We start from the raw sequence: 20,195 nt of genomic DNA on the forward strand, positions 1-20,195 counted from the left end.
CATTCGGTGGGATTTCTCTTTGTTTTTGTTATTGTCTCTTTCGCTGTGCTGAAGCTCTTTAATTTGATGTAGTCCCTTACTCATGGATTGGAAGAATAAACATTATTAAAATGGCCATCCCACCAAAAGCAATATATAGATTCAATGCTATTCCAATAAAAATTTCAATGTCATTCTTCAAAGAAATAGAACAATTATTGATGAGACTTATATGGAATCACCAAAAACCCCGAATAGCCAAAGCTCTTCTGAAAAAAAAAAAAAAAAGAAGAAGGGAATGGAGGCATCACACTCCCAGATTTCAAACTATACTGCAAAGCCATAATCATCAAAACTGCATGGTATTGGAACAAGAACAGACACACAGACCAATGGAATCAAATAGAAAATCCAGAAATAAACCCACAGATTTATGGTCAACTAATCTTTGACAAAGGAGCAAAGAATATGCATTGGAGCAAAGAAATTTTGTTCAATAAATGGTGCTGGGAAAACTGGGTCACTACATGTAAAAGAATGAAGCTTGACCACTATCTCACACCATACACAAAAATCAACTCAAAATGGATTAAAGAACTAGACATAAGACCTGAAACCATAAAATACATAGAAGGAAATATAGGCGAAACACTACGTGATATATGTACATCAAAGACATCTTTACAGACACATCACCCAAAGCAGTGATAGTGAAGGCAAAGATCAGTGTCCTTATTTTTAGTTTCCAGTGGTCTCCAGGATATAACTGGTTCCTAGGTTCTGGGCAAATCCCCAAATATAAAGATTGCCTCAGTCTGTTGGGATGAAAACTTAGATTCCAGTGTCCCTGTAATTTGTTTCTGCTTCTGCTTCCAAGGACGAAAGCCCCTCCTCCTGGGAATTGCCTGACATTTCCTATCCTTTGGATCAGGGGAGGGCCTAGGAGAGCCCCCAGGGCACTGGCTAGGAGGATGGGGAGGCTCCTGGAAAAGAGAGCAGAGGATGGAAATGGGGACTTTAGGGGACAGAGGTGGAAAGGGGTGCAGGGGGAGCCAGAGAGGACCGGGCAGGGAAGGGACAGCACGGGGGCCACTGAGGGGGAAGGTCGGTGTGGGTGACATGGGCTCTCACTGGGGGGCTGGAGCGTCTGTCTCACCTGGGGGGATGCAGCAGTGCTGGCCTGTAACTGCCCAGAGGACTGCGCACATCTGGGGCCTTGCCCATCCTTGCAGGGCTGGTGTCACCCACACACAGGCACATGCTGGTGATGGAGAGGACTGTAACAGGGGGTTCCCCAGGGGAGGATCCAGGCTCCTGCCCCACCCAAGGAGGGTGGAGCTGAGCAGGGAGAAGCAGCTGGAGAGGAGGCTGAGGAGGAAGGAAGCAGGATGGAGGCAGAAGGAGACCTGGGGGAGGCACATGGGGCAGAGAAGCTGCACTTGCTTCTTGGCCTTGGACTGGGTGACACAGATGTGGGTGAGAAATCCATGTGGAGGTGACAATGGCAGCTTCTATCTTGATTTTGGTTTTTCCTTTCAGACTTGTCAGCCCCGTCCACCCTTTTCTATGATCCACACCAGGAGGTGCTTTAGACTGTGACAGGCTTTCAGGCCCTGCTTTGGGCCAACCCCGTTTGGCTGAACATTTACCCACGAGGGGGTGGTGACTTTGGTGCTTGATTTGGAAACTTTATTCTTTCCTTTCTCTTTGTTGCACACTAATTGTAGTGAAGTTCCTTTCCATTAAAGGAACTTAGATGTTTTGTTTTAATGCTGCAGATGGCAGAGAGATGGGGGATATAGATGTATACGTGAAGCCCCCAATGCAGAATATCCCCCCTCAGTGCATGAATGCTGGGGTGCCAGGGAGATTCAGGGTTCCAAGAGGAGAGCAGAGCAAGGCCTGGGCCACCCTGGAAGACCAACCCTGGAGGCTGATTCTGGGGCTCCAGGGCTCCACTCCCTGCAGGTGGGTCAGAGTCAGCCCCGCTCACATCTGCAGGAAGCCAGAGAGCCCCTCTGTGCCATGACTCTGCAGACACTGCTCTGGGGATAGTGTGAAAAATAAATGAACAGCAAAATTAAATGGAATCTAAAAGCAGTAGAAATAGTTTTTACAATCACATTTATTTTGAAGGACACTTTAAGGGACATGGAATCCTGGCCTGACAGCTCATAGTTATCAGGACCTTGACTGTCACGTGAGCTACTCTGGAGCACCTGTTTCTTTTGAGAAAATAGCCACTAATCACTTTATCGCCTTAATTTTTTTAATGGTCTGTACCAAATCACTTCATACTTTGCACCTAAAACAAAGATCTGGCATCTCCACAGTCTCTGAGGGGGAGGCAGTAGGAGGGGCCTCACTCAGAGGCTCCAACTCCGGGTCCCACGAGGCTGCTATGGGGACGAGATATTGGCGGATCTGAAGGGCTGTGATCAGTGTGGAAGAGGGAATGCTGCCATCACATCTCATGAGCCCAACATTCCCTTGATGCCAAAAGCAGAGAAGGACATCACACAAAAAAGAAAGCTACAGACCAATCCCTGATGAACATAGATGCAAACATCCTCAACAAGACCTTAGCAAGCCAAATTCAATTACACATGAAAAAGGATCACACATCATGACTGAGTGGGGTTTATCTCAGCAACACAAGGATGGGTCAACATTTGAAAAAAATCAATTAGATTTCCGCTCACACCAGTAAAAATGTCTATTATCAAAAGTCAAGAAATAAATTCTGTGAGGAACAAGGGTTAAAGGACCCTTGTGCACTATTGGTTGGATGTAACTGGTGCAGCCATTTGGGAAAACAATACGGTGGTTCTCAAAAAAATAAAAAAGAATTGCAATATGATCCAGTATTTCCACCTCTGGTTATTGACCTGATGAATAAGAAAACACTTATTCAAAACGAGACAGGGCCCCTATTTTCATTGCAGTGCTAATTACAATTGCCAAAATAGGGAACAACCCAAGTTCTAAAGAACAGATGAAAGGATTAACAAAATGTGATTTACATACATCATACACACACATAATGGAATAGTACTCAGATACTGCAAAAAGAAGAAATCTCGCCATTTTCAACAATGTGGATAGAATTTCAGGGAATTATGCTATGTCAAATTGAGAAAGACAGATACCATAGGATTGTACTCATTTGTGGAATATGAAGAGAAAAAAGCAATCAACAACCACAACAAAATGGCAGTCACCAGAGGAGACGGAGGGTAGAGGGAATATCTTGGTGAAGGATTGTGATTGGACTTTTGCTGGTGGGTGTGTGTGAAATATACAGTTGCCTGCTGAGTAGCTCTACACCTCACATCTGTGCAGTGTGTAAATTAATGTTACCTCAATTGAAGAAAGAAGAGAAAACTTCACCCAGCCTGCTCCCCAGTCAGAGCCCTCCACCTGATGAGGCCTGGGAAGACAGGACAGGACTGTACTGTCCTCAGGAGCCCCCTGTACCTTCAAAGAGCCACTTCTCACCTGTGCTGCCCCAGCTTGGCCTGAGCCCCTCCTGTCTCACCTGGAGACACACAGACTAGTCTCTTCTGCCACCTGGGAGCTGAATCAGGCCCTGGTCTGCTCACAGCCTGCCAGGGGCGCCCCATCCCCACAGTTACCCCCAGCCTCACAGGGTGGCCCCTTCCCAGGCCTCTGACACCCACTCCTGTGTCCCTCCCTCTCCCTCTGCTCTAGCTGATCCTCACCCCCTCTGCCCTTGCACCCCTGGCACCAGCCAGCCCACCACAGGCTGTTCCCTCCATGGGAACCTCACTCCCTAACATCCCCTTCCCAGGGCTTTGCTTCCATCCCACCATCTGCACTGACCCCCTTGATGGACACAGCTGCCCCCACAACCCCCTTTCTTATTGCCCCACCTGCTCCCTGCCTGTCCCTCCTCTCAGCCCCTCTACAGGATGGGGTGGGTTTCTTGTCTTTATTATTCACTGTCTCCTGCACGAAAGCAGCTCTCTGAAGTTAGGAATGTCTCTGTTTTGTACACAGCACCAAGCACATAACATACTAATATTGATGGAGATAAATGAATTAGTAACTGACAAGTGTTTCTTTTTTTTAATTTTTAAAAATTTTTATTTTTTACATCATTGTTCATTTTTAAACAATAATTGCTCCCCCACCCTCCGGTGTAGTCCCCATAGAATTCCTGTCACCAATGTATCTGTGCACCATCACCACAGACCCTTGTGCTCCTCACTTCCTCCTTCTGATCCCTCTCCCTCCTCCTCCCCTCCAGTGTGTCTCTCATTTATAATTGTCTGTTTTTGCTTTATTGTGTTTTGTACTGTTGTTATTGTTTCTTCAGAGAAGTCTGAAGTTAACCTGATTGGTTTTCCCTTATAAGGTGTCTGTTTCTTCCCCCTAAGTTAACTGACAAGTGTTTGATACAAATAAATCAAAAGTAAAAAATGAGGGGATAGGTATTTTCACATTTTTGATAGTTCACTTTTTGAAACATCATAACCCCTGACTGAGCAATTGTCATCCCTCCCCCTCTTGTTACAGCTCAGAGACTGCTCTTAACTGTGTCATCACAATAGTTTTTGGGGAGCACCCCCATCATTTATATCTATGTATCTGTCTATCTGTCTATCTATCTATCTATCTATCTATCTATCTATCTATCTATCACATCATTCTTCATTTTTGTGGAATGTATGCTTTCTCCTCTTGTAACAGGGTAGTGCCCACGAAAAGGAGAAGTTCCAGGTTCCCTGCCCCACCCAAGGTAGGGTGGAGCTGAGCAGGGAGGAGCAGAAGCTGGAGGAGGAAACTGGAGAAGGAAGGAAGCAGGACAGAGAGCCAGAAGAAGACCTGGAAGAGGCACATGGAGCAGAGAGAACTGTGAAAAAACTGTGCTTGCCTTTTGGTCGTGGACTGGTTGACACAGATGTGGGTGACTCATGGGGAGGTGGCAATGGTGTTTTTTGTCTTGATTTGATTTTGCTCTTTTCCTCCCAGACTTGTTTGGTTGTTTCTGATCCTTTTCTGTGGGTCCCCACCAGAAGGTGCTTTAGACTTGGGGCAGGCTTTCAGGCCTTGCTCGAGGCCAATCCTGTTTGGGTGAACTTTTACCCACGAGAGGGCGGGTAACTTTAGGTGCTTGATTTAAAAACTATAGTCTTTGTCTTTTCTGTATTGTTTACTAATTGTATTAAAGTTCCTTTCCATTAAAGTCTTATATGTTTTGTGTTGATGAGGCAGATGGCAGAACCTATTTAGAGCAGGCAGGTTTGGGGGTTCTGGGGTGCCCCTCTCCCTGCCCTGTAACACTCTCAGGTGTAGTCCCCTTAAAATTCCCACCACCAGTTCACCCACGCACCATCAGCATTGTCCTTTGTGTTCTTCCCTCTTCTTTTTCGATCCCTCTCTCTCCCCTGGGAAGTACCCCAATTTTTCTAGAGCCAGGGTCCCCCCACATAGCCATCCTTCCTGAAGGAAGAGCTCCAGACCCCAGGGCCCTACCTACTCGAAAACTATTTTGCCAGGCTAGAAAGGACCAAAGGGCACTCCAAGGACAAGTGGGTACAGGTTTCATTATTATCACACTAGTGGGCACCAGACAGGAGAGTCTCCCCCTAAGATCTGGGCCACCAACATATACAAAGATTTCCATTTATACTCAGAAATTTCAGCATTTGTTACGCTGATAAATTTGACAGATTTCCTTTTTTTGTAGTGTGCAGACCATTTGGTAGAGCACAGGGCTGTTTAGACAAAGGCGGGGGAGGGGTGGTTAGACAAGGATCTGTGCTATGGGAGGGGGAAGGAGCCAGCCACTTGACTCCTTTCTTTTGGAATGAGGCCCAGTTAAGATAGAGACCAGGGCCTCCCTGGTGGCGCAGGCGGTTGAGCGCAGCGCTGTGAAGCTGTCCACAGCCTCTGCAGTGCCAGTTCGATCCACGCCGGCCTCTGAGCAACCCACCTGGCGAGCAGACCTCTCCTGTCTCGCCCCCTGCTCCCCTCAGCAGTGTATTTCGTCAGTCTGCCTGTTCTGTTTCGCGCTCTGTCTCTGGTGAATCCTCTCACCCTCCCGCGCATCTGGCCTGTACCCCAGTTCTTACATAAATAAAATAAAAATCTTTAAAAAAAAAAAAAAGATAGAGACCAGTCATAAATTGCTCAGAGGGGAACTTGCAAATGCTAAGATGGTAAACGTGCTAATTGTGCCAGGCGGGTGTGATGGGCCCTTTTACTGCATCAGTTGTTTCATTGCTTTCCCCTTCACCATCAGTTTCAACATTACTTTGGACAGTTTCCACTTCCACAGAACAGGGAGGACACTGTAGGGTAAATGATTGTCAGGCTTTTCTGCTCTTCTGCCATTAGGATTGATGATGGATCCCTGCGGTCCTGAATGCATGTCTGATGGCGGGCACCTGAGAAGGGTGTGGGCATGCGCAGGTGGGTGCACCTGGGCTGAGACGGGGCTTATAAGGGCAGCGTCGCAGAATGGAAAACGACCAGAAGAGAACGAGACCATGAGAGAATGCTGGCGCTCCCAGAAAGAGTGAAGATTCTTTTTTTTTTTTTTAAAGATTTATTTATTTATGCATACAAGGGCTGGGGTAAAGCCTGCGATGAGGGAAGGGGTGGGGGGTGAGAGGATCCACCAGAGACAGAGTGGCAGATTGACTGAAATACACTGCTGGGGGAGCAAAAAAAAAAAAAGTGAAGATTCACCGGGGGCTATGAGGCCTGCCAGGACACCCCAGGCACATGGCAGGCAGGGGTGTGCCCAATAAGAGCCTGAAAATCCCAATAAAAGCCTGAAAAAGCCACTGAGGGCTCGAGGACTCCTTCACACTTCTGCATGGGTTCATAGAGATCCTACTCTGAGCCATCATGCCCTTCGGTCATCACCTCACCTTCGGACCCCGGGGAGCAGCTGGAGGAGGAGCAGCAGGGAGGGGAGAAGGCAGAGCACAGAGCTGGGACAGGAGCAGGCACCATCTCCTCAAGGCTGGGGAGAGACAGGACAAGAGGCAGCCAGGCCCACACAGAGGAGCAGGGCAGCCAGGAGCTCTGGGCTCAGGGGGGAGAAGGGCCCAGGGACCCCCACCAGCAGGAGCAGGGCCCTTCCTGGTGACTCCTTAGGCCCTGAGACCAAGGACACACCTGGCTCCTCTCAGGGCTGCTGAACCTCTGTGCTGCTAGAGACCAAGAGGTTTATTGGAAAAAAACATCCTCCCTTCCCTTCCACCCCGTGGAACCCACACCCCAGACCCACTCTGCTCAAAACACTGGACCCCTCCATTCCCAGCAGTTGGTCCAAACTGCTCTTCCCTCCTCCTCATCACCCAGTGACTTCCCAGGTCAGAGGCCCAGACCCAGGCCCCCCATGAAGGACAGGCCAGCGCCTGCTTGTGGTCCTGCCCCCCTCAGTGTGAGCAGGTGTCATGGAGAAGCATCAGGACACACAATATTGTCCCCAAGGAGTTGGGGTCCCCCCCACAGGCCCCTGTTCTATTCTGCTCTGTCTGCTTCTTTAGTTCACCTGAAGGTCAGTCCCTCCGAAGCCCTGACCTGCCAGGGCCGAAGACAAGGTCCTGCCTCAGACAGAAGGAACCTGGTCAGATCCCCACTGAGGGCTTAGTCCTCCTCCTGGGGGACCTCTGCCTCTGGGTGAGGATCCAGTGGAGGCAGAGCAGTAGAGAAGGGAAATGAGTCCTGATCAGAGAAAACACCCTCAATCAGCAGGCAGAATGAGGGGCACCCTGGGACACCCAAATCTGTATGCTCCAAATGGCTTCTGCCATCTGCCTCATAAAGGCAGAGCACACTCTGAGTGTGAAAGAACACACCAGAGGAGCGCCAGAGGGGAAGGGAAGATGGTGTTACAGGGCAGGGAGACGGGCACCCTGACCCCACAAACCTGCCTGCTCTAAATAGGTTCTGCCATCTGCCCCATCAACACAAAACATACGAGACTTTAATGAAAAGTAAATTTAATACAATTAGGGAACAATACAGAAGAGACAAAGAATATAGTTTCTAAATCAAGCACCCAAAGTTACCCATCCCCTCGTGGGTAAAAGTCTACCCAAATGGGATTGGCCCAGAGCAAGGCCCCAAAGCCTGCCACAAGTCTAAAGCATCCTCCAGTGGGGACCCACAAAAAAGGATCAGAAACAACCAGACAAGTATGGGAGGAAAAGAGCAAAATCAAAATCAAGGGATAAGCTGCCATTGTCACCTCCCCACGGGTCTCTCACCCACATCTGTGTCACCCAGTCCACGACCAAAAGGCAAGCGCAGTTTCTTCACATGTCTCTCCGCTCCATGTGCCTCCTCCAGGTCTCCTCTGGCTCCATCCTCTTTCCTCAGTCTCCTCTGTAGCTTCTTCTCTCACAGCTCAGCTCCACCCTCCTTTTGGGTGGGGCAGGAAACCTGGAAGCTCCCCCTTTCCTGGAGACCATCCTGTTACAATGGGATAACAGTTTCCCAACAAAACACTGAAAGTTACCCACCCTGCAGGGCAAATGATTGTCAGGCTTTTCTGCCCTCCCGCCATAAGCATCCCATGCATGATGGAACGCCTGCATTTTGTTACATTGTTATATTCAGTTGTATTGTTTACTTCTGTGGGCCAGGGCTGCAGTATTTATATTGGCCCGAGAAGCAAAGAACACAGGAGAGGGACAACTGCCAGAGAGCCCAGTAAAGAGTGCCAGCCTCCTGGCACCCCAGCACCCCTGTCTGCTGTGTACCTGGTTGCCGCACTACATGTAAAAGATCAATAAAAGCCTGAGAAAGCCACCGAGGGCTCCAGGGCTTTTCTTTACACGTTTGCTCAGATCATAGAGAATCAGTTCCATGCTTTTCTGGCACTACCAAGCCCCCTCTCCCCAGGGTAGATGACCAGCCATACTTCCTGGGGGGAGGGGCTGCAGCTCCAGGATGTACCCCACCCCCACCCCAGCTCTCAACACAGTGCAGCCCCTAAATCCACCCACCTCATGGGGAGGGGAGCAGGAAGTGACTGGGACTCAAAACTGCCCCAGGAGGACACATGTCTCCCCATTAATGCTTCCTTTTGTTCCAAGTGGAGAGGGAAAAGAGGGGGGTACAGAGCACAGGGCAGGTGTCCCTGGACAACACTAGGGGATCCTGGACACCCTGCAGGAAGGACACTCACCCCCTCACTGCCTCTCCCAGCCCTTCAGGGCCTGTTCCTGCTGTTCTGTCAGCCCACACTGTTCCCTGTTCTGTCTTGTCAGATATTAATGGTCCTGATCCAGATGGGTTCATCATTTACTTTCCTCTTTAATGGACATATGCCGCTAATCTTTCGATCGTTTCAAGAGCTTTTGAAATAGTTCCAGGTAAATACCTAAGGTTGCTGAAAGACAATGGAGAACATAAAATGAATTGTAATTTTAAAATACAACTACTGATGGGAAGAAGTAAACCCCTTTCTCCAACGTGCCATCCAGTGAAGTTTATGTAGACAAGGTTAAGATGAGGGGTCACAAGGAAAGGCTCTTCGATAAACGGTGCTGGGGACACTGGACAGCCACGTGCAAAAGAATGAAACTAGACCACTGTCTCCCACCTCACACAAAAGTCAACTCAAAATAGATAATAGGCTGGACTTAAGACCAGAAACCATAAAATCCATGGAAGACAACAAGGACAGAACGCACCATGACATACCAAAAAAAAAAAATAATGTGCTCAGTCTTCGTAAAGTCAGCGTTGAGTCATTTCTCTCTCTCTCTCCTTTTTTTTAAAAGATTTATTCATACAAGAACTGGGGTGCAGGCCAGATGTGCAGGAGGGTGAGAGGATTCACCAGGGACAGAGTGGGGAACAGAACAGGCAGACTGACTGAAATACACTGCTGAGGGGAGCAGCGGGCAAGACAGGAGAGGTCTGCCGTGCCACTGCAGAGGCTGCGGACAGCTTCACAGCACTGCACTCAACTGCCTGCACCACCAGCAATGCCCTAATTTCTCATTTTTACAACCATTTCCTGCTCGCTGCTGTGCTTTTCTTCTGTCACCTTCTTCACATAACTGTGGTCTCTTTCCTCAAAGGAAGAATGCCCCTCCAATTCTACCCCACAATGTAAATTATTGTCCACAGTTGAAGTCAAAGAGGTGAACGTCTGCATGGTGAGCTGAGCCATTAATAAGTGGCCTTAAGATTTGAAGACATGAAAATCACCATCATGAATGGAAACTGAATGGCTTCATCAACACTATCCCCAGGGCCTCAGGGATCAAACCCCTGATCCACACTTACCTGCAACCTGAGTGTAGCTTCCTCCTTGTCTTCCTGTGGGAAGAATCATCATGTGAGGCAAGGGAGGAGTCAGCCCACGCAGTCTTTAAGGAATCTTCTAATCCTGGAATACTGTGACTAAAGACCCAGGTCAGGACTGGGAAAAATGAAGAAAGGAGGTGAGGGGGGACTGGACCAAATGCCCTCTGGGCAACATACGTGTGTGGATGGTACTTCCCATTAACCAGGCAGGGCAAGTTCTCCCTGGGACATGGAAGCCCCCAGTGGACAAGATCCCCCACTCCCTTCCCCACCTCAGCGCTTCTTCCTCCACATCACAGCTGCAGCCACCGCAGCTCCAGTGAGCACAGCTCCAAGGAGAACCAGGCCAGCAGTAATGCCCGCAGTGGGGATGGAGGGCTGAGGAAGGGGCACTGGAAGGGAAGGGAAGGGGAGACCCCAGTCCTTAGTCTGACCCTTAGAAGTTCTCAGAGGGCTTCTGATTCTCCTGAGAATAGGCTCCATGCCCAAGTCCCCCTAGTTACCCTATCTCAAGATAAGGGGCTCCAGCAGCCCCTCATGCTGCACATGACACATGTATCTCTGCTCCTCTCCAGAAGGCACCACCACAGCCGCCCACTTCCAGAGTTTCCATCCCCCAAGCCTGGTCTCCACCAGCTCCGTGTACTGGGCCAAGTCAGGGTAATGTTCACAGGGTAGAAGCCCAGGCCCAGCACCTCAGGGTGATGTCATGCTCAGAGATGGGGTGCTGGGTCACACATGCCCTTTGGGGGCCTGAGTGGTTAGAATCGGACATTTTATGGTTTCTATTTCCTCTATGGTCACTGAAGCAGCCTCATGACCATCCTCAGAATGGACAGGAAAACATGCTTGGAGGGAAGAAGCACAAACCTCAGAAACCAGCCTGGTCTGGGAGTCCGGGATAGCAGGTGAGAGCCCAGGGTGGGATGCAGGTCTCTAAACATTTTGTTGCTGACTTGGGTGGAGGGTGATGACACAGACAGGAGGGAGTGAGATCTCCAAAAATGCTCTCTGACCAAAAAACAACATCTCAAGAGAGAAACTCATTGTTCCTACGATGGCTGCTGGTGAAAAGGGTCCTGCGCAGGGCGATTTCAGGGATGGTCTCCCCTCTTTCTCAGGAGAAACTGGATTCCTTAACTGTCCTTCAGAAACAATAGGACCCTCTGGGCCAGTCTCTATACAGAGCTTGAAAACTTGAGAGACAGTTCTCTCTTTGACCAGAAGGGGGCGATTTCTGACCATTCATTTTCCCTGTGGGGTGTGAGCCTCAGGGAGATCAAAGGCCCTGTAGCCCCTCTTATCTCTGAGCTGCAGCGCCTCCTTCCCCATCTCCAGGAGACTTGGGATCCACTCCAAGTACCTGCCCTCTGGGTTGTTCATTTCGTGCTTTACCCAAACTCCCTCCTCCACTATGGCAGGTGCCATAGCCTCTGGGAATCACTGCAACCCTGACTAGGGGCAAAGGTCTGGCGAATGGGAGCTGTGACCGGGCCCTGGGCAAGCATTGTTCACTGTCCTAGCTCTAGTTGAAGCAGCCATGCAGGTCCTCCAGGAGCCATTAGGGCAGCTTTGAACCTCTGTGCCTATTGTCTTTGGTTCTGTCTCCTTGTTCAGGTCCTCCTGCTCCACCTGCTCCACCCTGGGCTCCAGCATCTCCGCACTGACCTAGAGAGTTGCTGTCAAACCACCTGAACTGTGCGTGGTCCATGTAGCCCACTGCGATGTACCAGGGCTCCTGGAGGCTGGGCTGGGAGGTCTTGATTTCTAAAAGCCTTAAAGAGTGGGAGCCTGGGGGCAGGACGGTGAAAGTCAGGCTGAACCTCCTTCCTGCACTGGTCCTGAGTCCCAGGGAGATGGGGCATGAGGGGAGAAAGTGTTCAGGAAGGGAGGAGGCTCGAGAGCTTGAAAAGGGGCATCAGGTGGAGAAGGAGTGGGACTCAGGGGGACAGAAGAGGGCGCTAGGGTGGGGGGACAGAAAGGGACTAGGATTGAGAGGAACCATGGGAGGACAGAGGAGCCTAAAGCAATATCCTCTATCAGAGAAGCCTTTTCCCTCCTCCCTGCTCTCACCAGCCCAGGTTTGGGCCACAGCCCTGGAGAGAAGCAGCAGGACAAGGGTTGGGGCCCCATGACCAGCACTACTGAGGTCTGGGGAGCTTCTGACTCTAGGCTGGTGGGTGAAAACTTACCTGGGGGCCATGCTGATTGGCTTCCCTGGGAACCATCGAGGCACTGGGGAATGAGAACTGGGGATGAGCATTCACAAGGGTCCAGGGCCCAACACAGGTGGTGAAACAGAAGTGAAGCAAAGGGGGCAGTGGGGTATCCCCAACAGTAACCTTCCTGCCCTAGAGACAGCCCTGGGGCCTGGAACTATGAGAACCAGACTAGGGCCCTGGGGCTTTGCTCTGGCCCCTCCTCTCCTCACCCAAAGCTTCCTCACCCTGTCTCCGTGACCCAAGCACTGGGTCTGCGATTCTCAGTCATTTTCCTTCCAGTAAATAAGTTGGGACACCAAGTATACTTTTGTGTATGAGATATCGCTCCCCATATTACCACACTGGGAATAAAGCTGTGTTTAATCATGTAACTATTTCATTTGGAATAATATGAATAACCCAATGCATGTTGACAGAAAGTATTCTTTTTTTTAATAAATTACTTTATTTTATACACTTCTTACATCATTTTTCATTTTTGCATAATGTATGCATTTTCATTTTGGTTATATTCCCCACACAATTCCCAGCCCTTTTTCTGACCGTAATCCCTCTTCTTCTCCCCCCGCCCCCACTGTAGTGTGTCTCTGGTCTATAGTTGCTTGTTGATTTTGATTTTTTACTTTATTGCAATTAGTCTTTATCCTGGTCTCTTATTTAGGTTTTCTAAATTCCTGCTATGAGTGAGACCATATGGTATTTTTCTTTTTCTTTCTGGCTTATTTCGCTGAGCATGATCCCTTCCAGCTCCATCCACGTTGCTGCAAATTGCATGAGTTTATCTTTTTTGATTGCTGAGTAGTAATCCATTGTGTATATATTCCACATCTTTTTGATCCAGTCATCTATTTTGGGCATTTGGGTTGTTTCCAAAGCTTAGCTATTGGGAATAGTGCTGCCATAAACATAGGGGTACAGGTGCCCTTTTGAATTAATGTTTCTGTGTCCTTTGGGTAAATACCTCGGAGTGGAATTGCTGGATCATATGGAAGCTCTGTGTTTAGTAGGTTAAGAAATCTCCACATAGCTCTTCATAGTGCTTGGACCAGTTTGCACTCCCACCAGCAGTGCAGAAGAGTTCCTTTTTCTCCACATCCTCGCCAACATTTGTTGTTGCTAGTTTTTTTAATATGTGCCATTCTCACTGGTGTAAGGTGGTATCTCATTGTAGTTTTGATTTGCATTTCCCTGATTACAAGTGATGTTGAACATTTTTTCATATGCCTGTTGGCCATTTGCATTTCCTCTTTGGAGAAGTTTCTTTTTATCTCTTCTGCCCATTTTTTGACTGGATTATTTTCTTTGTTTTTGTTGAGTCTCATCAGCTCTTTGTAGATTTTTGTGATCAGTCCTTTATCATTAGTGTTGGGTGCAAAAATGTTCTCTCAGTCGGTGGGGGTTCTCTTTGTTTTGTTATTGTCTCTTTTGCTGTGCAGAAGCTCTTTAATTTGATGTAGTCCCAGCTGTTTATCTTTGCCTTCACTATCACTGCTTTGGGTGATGTGTCTGTAAAGATGTCTTTGAGGTGCATGTCATGTAATGTTTTGTGTATATTTCCTTCTATATGTTTTATGGTTTCAGGTCTTATGTCTAGTTCTTTAATCCATTTTGAATTGGTTTTTGTGCATGGTGTGAGGTAGTAGTCAAGCTTCGTTCTTTTGCATGTAGCGACCCAGTTTTCCCAGCACCATTTATTCAGCAAACTTTCTTTAAATGAGAAAGTATTCTTCTAAAAAAAAAAAAAATTATTTATTTATTTATTTATACAAGCACTGGATCCAGTCAGAAGCGCATGAGGGTGAGAGAATTCACCAGAGCCGGAGCAGGGAACAGAACAGGCAGAAGGACCGAAGTACACTGCTGAGGGGAGCAGCGGGCGGCAGGAGAGGTCTGCATGCCATGTGGGACACTCACCAGTCAGCCAGGGATTGAACCAGCGCTGCAGAGACTGCGGGCAGCTTCGCAACGCAGCGCTCAACTGCTGCACCACCAGGGAGGCCCGAGAAAGTATTCTTAACAAAAATAACATTTCTGAAAATAATCAGGCCAATGAGAAGAGTGGATCTTTTACATTTTTGCAATTGTCTTTCTTGTCTGTCTCATTAGAAGACCTTTGGATTTTCTTCATATTTTCGTCTCCGTTTAGTCTGTTGTTCTGGTTGAAGTCTATGAAAAAATACACACTGCCTTACTATAACTATGCAGACACTGCCTTACACAAATATGTTGAAGTAGTGTTTTCAGACAATTTGTAATATCCCACTTTCATACTACATTAAAACTATACAGTTTTAACTTTACAGTTTGGTATTTTCTCCAAGGTTAATTGCAAAGTGAAACCTGAAATAATATCATTGAATATTTCTTATTCTGTTACATTTCCATAGTCCTCTTGTTGTAGAAATAAATTCTGGCCTTTTCCCCAGGCAGAGGAAGAACAAGGGGTACTTCATAATGGTGAGGTCAGAAGCTTTATTATTCATGCATGAGGTCCCAGACCTGGGTAGCCCCCTAAGTCAGAGCACCAGTTGAAAGACCAAGGGTTCCTTTTATACACAACTGTGTCCATATCTGTTACATTGATAGTGACGTGGTTTTTGTGAAGTCTGTGGGTTTGGAGTACAGGGTCCTTGGGGTCACTCTGGGAAAGGTTTCACCAGAGCTCCCCTTTCAGCGACACGTGGTGAGGTCCCCAGCGAGTTTCTCCACGAGACAAAGACACTAGTTATATTTAAAGGACAGGTTTATTAGGGAAAGGGACAGAAGAGTAAAAGACACTTGCATAGACACAGGCGGACAGGAATAGCTGCCCCGAAAGGGACAGGTTTGCTGAGAGAGGCCTGCGTGGTTGCAGGTGGGCAGTCTTGAGGAGAGCGGCCTTCGCTGAAGGAGGTCAGTGCAGAGAAGTCCAGGCATGGTGCAGGTCACGGGCAGGCAAGCAGGAAGCTGCTGTCCTGCGGAGGGAGAGGGTTGGTAAAAAGAGGCATCTGCATAGACACAGGTGGGCAGTGGGCTTGCTGCCCTGAGCCTGTGCAGAGACTGCACTGACATAGTCCTCTGTTGTTTGGGAGGGGCCGCTCCTTGTGAGATTTAGGGTTAGTGGCTGATTTTGGATAACTTAGCAGAATCTGAAAGGGACAGCAGATTCCACCATGGGCTCAATCTCCACATCTTTACCTGTGGATGTGTGCTCTGATACCTGCTTGGATGTTATGTATCCAGGTGTTGGTGCCTGAAGATCTTAGTTTTCACAAGGTGGAGTCTGTGCCTAAGGATCCTAGTTTCCATAACTGTGTTGACGGTTATGCTAATCTCTTCTACCCCCATCTTCTTGTGAGAGCCACGTTTCTGGTCGTGTGGTGCTTCCTTTTTCAGTTTATTTATTTATTTTTTTTCATTCCTGTCCTCCATCAATTGCATAATTTTCAGCAGGCACAACCATTTGCTGCAAAGTCCTCCAACAAGGGAGGCCGGCAAGGGGTGAAGATGCAGGCATTTGGGGATGCCCTTTAAGAGAGAGGCCAGCGGGTTGACTGCCCAGCCTTGTAGATAAGAGTGCTGAGGCCCTGGCCATGCATCTTAAAAGGGAAAGAGCTGTGAGTAAGCAAACTTGTTAATTATGCCTGCATGGGAGTGTTCATTGTGTTACAGGACAAGGAGAGGAGCACCCCAGACCCGCAAACCTGCCTGCTCTAAATAGGCTCTGCCATCCACTGCATCCACACAAAACATGTAAGACCGTAATGGGAAGGAACTTGAACACAATTAGTAAACAATACAGAAAAGACAAAGAATATAGTTTCTAAATCAAGCACCCTTGTTACCCATCCCCTTGTGGGTAAAAGACCACCCGAATGGTCTTTCGGGCCAGAGCAAGGCCCAAAAGCCTGCCACAAATCTAAAGCATCTTTTAGTGGGACCCACAGAAAAGGATCAGAAATAACTGGACAAGATTGGGAGGAAAAGAGCAAATTCAAAATCAAGATAAAAGCTGCCATTGTCACCTCTCCACGGGTCTCTCACCCACATCAGTTTCAGCACCAAAAGGTAAGCATAGTTTCTTCACATGTCTCTCTGTTCCATGTGCCTCCTCCAGGTCTTCTTATGGCTCCATCCTGCTTCTTCCTTACTCAGTCTCCTCTGCAGCTTCTTCTCTTCTCTTTAGCTCCACCCTCTTTTGAGTGGGGCAAGAGAACCTGAAACTTCCCCTTTCCCTGGGCAGCACCCTGTTACAATTGCAGCAAGACTGGAAATTCTGCTGGAATCTTTATTATATTCATTTGCTCAATAATATATGTTCTCATCACTTTCTTGCATACTGGTTGGGTCTTGTGCTAATGTGTGATTTTTTAAAAGTAATATATTATTCCACTAAGTTATAAAGACCTTCAGTATTCTTTACACTGGAATCAAATTATTAAAAAGAAATTTTCACTTTATTTTTCACCACAAATCCCAAAAGTAAAAGTAGTACTGGAAGTTGTCAAGTTAGTGAAAGATGGAGGAGAGCAATAGAAAAAGGCTGGAAAGGAGATGCCCAAGACCAGAAATCTGGCCCACACAAGGAGCAGCGGGTAGAAGGGATTAACACAGCCATTGACACAGATCTAGAAACCAAGATCCTTAGGCTCCAAAGCCTAGATTACAAAGCAGAAAATCCAAGTGGGTATCAGACTGCTGTCTAGAGCACAGGCCCAAGGGTAAAGATATGGAGATTGAGCCCATTGTAGACTCTCCTGTCCCTCTCAGATTCTGCATAGTTATCCAACATCAACAACTAACCAGAAGGCTCACAAGGAGTGACCCCTTCCAAACAGAAAAAGACTATGTCAGTGCAGTCTCTGCACAGGCTGGGGGCAGCAATCCCTCTGCCCACCTGTGACTATGCAGGTGCATCTTTTCGCCAACTCTCTTCTCTGCAGGGCAGCAGCCTCCTGCCTGGCCATGACTTGCATCATGCCTGCACTTCTCTTCATTGACCTCCCTCAGTGGAAGCAGCTCCCTCAAGGCCATCCACCTGTAGCCATGCAGGCCTCTCTCAGCAAACCTGTCCCTCTGGGGTTGGGGGGGGGTCAGCTCTTCCTGCCCGTTTGTGTCTATGCAAGTGTCCTTTACTCTTTTGTTCCTTGTCTAGTAAATCTGTTTTTTAAATATAACTAATGTCTCTGTCTTGTGGAGGAACTCGCCTGGGGAATTCTTCGTGTGTCGCTGAAACAGGAACTCTGGTGAAACCTTTCCCAGAGTGAACCCAAGGACTCCACACTCCAAACCCACTGACTCCAAAAACTCCATCATTAGCATACCATAGGCTATTAATATTCTTTTATAAAAAAAAATTTATTTATTTATGCATACAAGAACTGGGGTGTAGGCCAGAGGTGTGGTGGGTGAGAGGATTCACCAAAGAGAGTGGGGAGCAGAACAGGCAGATCTACAGAAATACACTGCTGAGGGGAGCAGCAGGTGAGGCAGGAGAGGTCTGCTGGGCCATGTGGGTTGCTCCCTGGCCATGGATTGAACTGGTGCTGCTGCAGCTACAGGTCACTTCATAGTGCTGATGCTTAACCCCTTGCGCCACCAGGGAGGCCCCAGGTTATTTATATTCTAAAGTAAAGAAGCAATAACATCTTTTAAAAAGGTTTTATTCTAGTAAAGTAAATATTTAAAGCTGTAACCCACATAACAATATTATACATGGGATCCGTAATAATTTGTGAGACTGTACAGAGTTTCTGAAAGAAAAATGTTTGAGACTTGCGGACCCAGTCCTGGGCCTGGACTCAGGGACATGGTGTGACAAAGGTCTCAGAGCAGGAGAGGAGGGGGCGGCAAAGTCCCAGGTCTCGGGGTGTGGCTGTCTGGGTCTCAGTTCCCAGCGCGGGGTGCAGGGCTGGAAGGTGACTGCTGGGGATTCGCCCTCTCCCCTCGGTTCCACTTCTGGGCTCACAGCCCGGGCGGGTCCTCCTGCCTGGATACTGGTGAGTCACCCCAGGGCTCACTCCCATTGCCTGGAGGTCTCCAGAGCAGCCAATCAGCAGCCCGCGGCTCCGTTCCAAAAGCCCTCGCCCGCCCGCCGGGACTCCGTCTCCCAGCCCGGGTGGAGGCGCGCGTCCTGGGGGATGGGGGGCGCAGCCCTCCTGCTCCTGCTCGCGGGGGCCGCGGCCCCGAGGGAGACCCGGGCGGGTGAGTGCGGGTCGGGAGGGGACAGGGCGCTCCCAGAGGCGGGAGCGAGGGCGTGGGCGGGCGTGGGAAAGGCGCGACCTCGCCGCCGCCCTAGTTGTCCCCCCACCTCGGCCCCGCCCCGTCCTGGCCCTTTCCGTCCCCGAGACCCCAGCCTCCTCTGGCCCCCCGAGTCCCGGCCATTTTCGTCCCGCAGCCGCTTTTCACTCTCACTCGTCTTTCACCCACTTTCTGTCTCGTGGGCGCCCCCTGGGACTCGAGCCCCCGAAGGGGAGAAGAATAGCCCGGGTCTCCCCTCCCGCCCCCAGGCCCCCACTCCGTGAGGTTTTTCTCCACCGCGATGTCCCGGCCCGGCCTCGGGGAGTCCCGGTGCATCATCGTGGGCTACGTGGACGACACGCAGTTCGGGCTGTTCGACAGCGACTCTCCAGGCCAGAGAGTGGAGCCGCGGGCGCCCTGGGCGGGGCAGCTGGGGCAGGAGGTGGGACTGGAGGTCGCAGATCGCAAGGCACAGCGCACTGTGGTCCCGAGCGCACCTGACGCCCTGCGCGGCCTCTACAACCAGAGCGAGACCGGTGAGCTGGCGCGGGTCCAGGCCGGGTCAGCACCCCCATCCCCACGGACGGGGGGTCGCCCAGGGTCTCCCCCTCCAGGCTTCTCTGCAACCTGCCCGGGAACAGCCGCGGGACTTTCACCCCGTTTCATTCTGTTTAGTTTATTCCGGCGGGAAGGGGTGCGGGGTGACGCGGGTGACGCGGGCGGGGACAGGCTCTCACACCTTCCAGTGGATGTCTGGCTGCGACGTGGGCCCGACGGGCGCCTCCTCCGCGCATACAGTCAGTTTGCCTACAACGGCGCCGATTACCTGGCCCTGAACGAGGACCTGCGCTCCTGGACCGCGGTGGACACGGCCGCTCAGATCACCCAGCGCCAATGGGAGGCGCAGGGTGAGGCAGAGAAATTCAGGAACAATTTGGAGGACTGGTACTTGTGGTGGCTGCGCAGATACCTGGAGTACGGGAAGGAGACTCTGCAGCGCACGGGTAAGAGGGCCTGGAGGCCTCCCGGTCCCCCTGCCTGGAGTCACTGCGGGAAATGAGTCCTCTCTCTAGTCCCGAGAGGGGGCTCCCCTGGGTTTCATGTTCTGCGCTAGAGAGACTCCGGCTTCTCCTGAAGGACAGTGAAGGGATCCCGTCTCTCCTGAGAAAGACAGACAGTCCCTGACACCACACGTCACCGGGTCCTTTTGACCAGGGCCTGTTTGAGAACCACGAGTTTCTCTCTCAGTCTTGTTTCTGGTCTGAGAACATTTTCAGTTATGTGATTCCTGCTTTTCTGTGTCATTCACCTTCCACCCAGGTCAGGAATAAAAAGTCTGTGTTCCACTCCCTCTGCTTCATCCTACCCTGGGTTTCCTTCCTCATTCTAGAACTTTCTAAGGAATAGGAGAATCTCACAAATTCCCCAGACTGGCCTGATTTTTTACATTTTATGCTTCTTCCTGCCACACCA

The 20,195-nt window shown here is 49.5% G+C and overlaps 1 pseudogene; it reads left to right on the forward strand.

Annotated features, from left to right (window-relative positions):
- The first annotated feature begins 18,618 nt into the window (after positions 1–18,618).
- LOC119252070 (saoe class I histocompatibility antigen, A alpha chain-like) overlaps positions 18,619–20,195 on the forward strand; it is a 31,506-nt pseudogene continuing 29,929 nt past the window's right edge.

This window comes from Talpa occidentalis, unplaced genomic scaffold (assembly GCF_014898055.3).
Source record: "Talpa occidentalis isolate TD23 unplaced genomic scaffold, MPIMG_talOcc4v2.1 talOcc4.2, whole genome shotgun sequence".
Lineage (NCBI taxonomy): Eukaryota > Metazoa > Chordata > Mammalia > Eulipotyphla > Talpidae > Talpa > Talpa occidentalis.